Source organism: Meles meles, chromosome 11 (genome assembly GCF_922984935.1).
Source record: "Meles meles chromosome 11, mMelMel3.1 paternal haplotype, whole genome shotgun sequence".
Classification (NCBI taxonomy): domain Eukaryota; kingdom Metazoa; phylum Chordata; class Mammalia; order Carnivora; family Mustelidae; genus Meles; species Meles meles.
This window is the reverse complement of record NC_060076.1, coordinates 32,880,007-32,883,749: the sequence shown is the minus strand read 5'-3', so window position 1 is coordinate 32,883,749 and position 3,743 is coordinate 32,880,007.

Below are 3,743 nucleotides of genomic sequence, written 5' to 3'. Positions count from 1 at the left end.
AAATAGGAGTGTCAAAGAGCTTTGGGACTGCCCACACTAGTGGCCATCTGTCCCCTCTGGTCTTGTGACCAAACCCACTGAAGCTTCCCCCAACCTCTATTTTCTGCAGCCCATGTTTGTCCAACTTGCAAGACAATTCTTGTAGCAAGAGAATTCTTGCTACAGCTCTTACTGAACACCCCATGCACTCTGTCTCCTTAATTTCTCTGACCTGCTAGATTAGTAACCACAAATGCAGGGGAGTGTGGCTGGCAGGTTCTTGGTGAACCCACACCCACTCCTAGGCACCATCCCTCTGTCCTCTGTGTGATCACAGAGCATTTGTAAAATCAGTACTTCTCGAATGCCACTGAGGGTCAAAGCCCCAAATCCTATATGGCAGACCTCGCCCTTCCAGCCTCTGGGGACATCGAAAGGGGACACTGCTGTGTCCCCCACCACCTGGCCCTTCCATCCACTCATCTCCCAAAGACCCTCAGAGGCTCTGGTTGGCTCTCATCCATGGTTTCCCACCCTGCGCTCACAGGCACCTCATGGACCTGGAGACACAAGCTGATTGAATGCATCCCCATCTCTCCTTCCCTCCTAATTACATTCACCCCACTATTCCTCTTTGCTGATCATTCCCCACCAAAATGTCCAGTGTGCCTCTGTCCCAGGCCCGGAGGTGAGAAAGTTCTTCATTCTTTATCCACCACTTTATCCAAGTGCACTGAACCAAGCATCTGGAGTGGGCTGTAACTCACTCCAGCACTGAGTGTCTGCATGTTCCAGCAGCTGCCTCCATTTAGACCCCTGCTCCCCCTGTCCGTCTGTGTTCCTAATTTGGGGGGGGGGCGGTGAGGGGGTTAATTATATTGAACCATAACGTACATACAGAAAAGTACACAAATGTTAACACAGAGCTCAACCAATTTTCATAAAGTGAAAACCCCCATGTAGACAGCTCCAAGAGCCAGAACACAACCAGCGTCCAAAAACCTCCGTGGGGTCCCTGCCAGTCACTACCCTCCCTCGGGGTGACCAGCATCCTGACTTTTAACACTACAGATTGGTTTGTGCCTTTGTCTTGGTCCTGATGTCAACAGAATCACCATCTGTCCTCTTTCATGTCTGGCTTCTCTCACTCAATGTAGCTTGTGAGACTCATCCATATTGTTATATGTGATTGTAGATCTTTTGTTCTCCTAGTCTTGGGCTTGCCTTAGCGTGTTACAGTAGGACTTCATCCCACTGGATCCACGTGCAGTCGCCTTGGTTTTCTCCCTACCTGCTCCCAAGCGAGCTGGTGGCCACTCTCCCCTGCATCCCCATCTCTGGTCTTGCCCTTTGATCTGCGGTACATTTACTCTGCCAGATGAGCCTCTCCACAGCTTGGCTCCAATCACCTCCTCCCAGATCAAGACAGTCTGTGGCTCCCTGTCGTCTTATGGGGCCCTAAATCCCAAGACTGGGCTTCCAGACTACTGGCAGTGTGGCTTCTGGGGTTCCAGCTTCGGCAACCAGCTGGACCTCCCCCACTCCCACCTTCCAGAGTTGAACTACTCAGAACGTATTAGTGGGTCCATCATCATGCCTGCCCTTTTCTGCCTCCAGACCTTTGCTTGTGCTATTCCTTCAGCCTGGAATGTTCTTCCCACTCTCCCTCCCATGTGTGAAATCCTTCACAGCCCAGATCAAATGTCATGTGCCTGTGAGGCCTCCTGTAGTCCCTCAGCAGAAGTAATCGCTTCCTTCTCTCAGCTCCCATGGTGAGGCTTAGCTCATGCTGAGAGATATCACTTATCACTTCTTTAAAACTTAATTACCACATTTCACCCATTTTGAGATACACATTTGTATTTGTCTCTAGGATCGGGATGCACCTTGCCATTGATGGCATCTTGTAATTGTTTTGGTTTGGTTTGGTTTTTTTTTTTTTTTTTGGTCCTTTCTTGGTGATCTATAAAATTACGGTGCCTTCGATTCGATGAAATAGTTTTTCATATTTACTCTCAACATAATCTAGAAAGACTCCCTGACACCACTCTGCATTGTGTAGTTAGTCCACATCTCTGGGTCTTTTTCCACGTGTGAGACTATAGGCACACACAAAGCACATGATATGGGTTTGTTGAATGCATAGGTGTGCCTTATTCATTACTGCCCAGACACCTCCTCTGTGTGTTTCTACTGTGGGGAGACGGAGTGGCCCTGGGGAGGACTCTCGGTGTGGCTCTTCATGAGGTTCCCCATAAAGGACAGAGGATCACAATTTCCTTCCAGGGTGCTGAGGGCCAGGGCGGGGGCTGGCACAGCTTGTGGGGGGGGGGGAGAGAAAGCTACACAGGATTCATTTAATGCCAAATCCTTGATCAGCAAAGCAAGCTTCAATTATAACATCCTTCCTATCGGGTAAATATGATTTGCTTTTCAAGGATCTTATTTATGGGCTGGTTTTCAGGACACTGAGAGAGGAAGCTGTACATCCTATCCTGCCAATCTTATTCCAAGCTTTAAATAACAACAGTGAGTCTTTTCATTTGCTTTTGTCTAATGAAATCAGTTATTCCCTCTGCCCCACCTCCACCCAGATCTATATTATATTAAATAACAAAGGACGCAGATAGGCCGGCATGTGACTTCGGTGGTATTTTAGCTACTCTTTGCCCTTAATATTCCAGCCGTTCAAATTCCATGGGTGATTTTAATAAAATCCAGCATGTTCTATTGTTTTCCAGGTGCTTCTAAAATCTGGAAATACAGCATACGTTGTCAGATGCTTTGGGATGTTCTACTCAGTGTGATTAACGATACTGTAGCCTCCTGATAGTGGGCTTTCTTGCCCTAGTAGGTGTAAGATCTTCTGACTTCAGATGGGTCTGTGTCTATGTTTAAAGGATTGGTTTAGAAGGAACTCGGCTCCCGTGTTCATCAGGGACCCTGGACAGGGTAACAACTTTATACAATTTGCTGCAGTTTGGGGTCAGTTTGATGAAGAATTCACTATACGTATCAGGTGTTGCTTTCTGTTGGATGGTTTTCCTGGCTATTTCAAGGGCATGGAGATTGCCAGACCGATGAGCATGATAAAGTTCAATTGCATGGCCATCTGGACTTCCTTTGGGGAGTTTTTTTGATTGATATCTTTATTTTGTCAGGATCTTGGAAAGCACTTAATTCTCTTATACAATGTTCATTATCTTTTAGCAAATTAGATGCCTCTGGGGCTTTTCTAAATTCCATCTTCTCCTTTAAAAGATGGATACAATCACTTGCAATGTGAAAACAACAAATAAAAAGTTTCTTGCTGTCAAGAACAGTGACCTCTGGCTAATAGGACCAGGAGTGAGAGGTAACACAAGGGTAGAAACAGATTAATTTTTCACTTTCTATCCTTCTGTACTGTTTGATTTTTTTTTTTTACTATGAGCATGTATCTGTTTTATTAAAGAAAGAAAAAGCTTCCTGTATCACTTTGCTCTCTGTTTTATTATTGCTTTTTGTTCTATTTTTCTCCCTCTTATATTTTCATTTTGAGACATTCAGCCAGAGGATGACTCAGTTCATTAAAAAAAAAAATCCAACAACAAAACAACAAAAAGATTGGGAAAAAAAAAAAAAACACTACATTTGGTTTCTATTGTTTACTATTGCTTTTCCTTTTCAATTTTCTTTTTATCTATACTTCCATTTTTTAAATATTAGATTTAATCTTATAATAGAAACAAAATAAAAGACTTAAGTCTCTAAAAAATAAACTT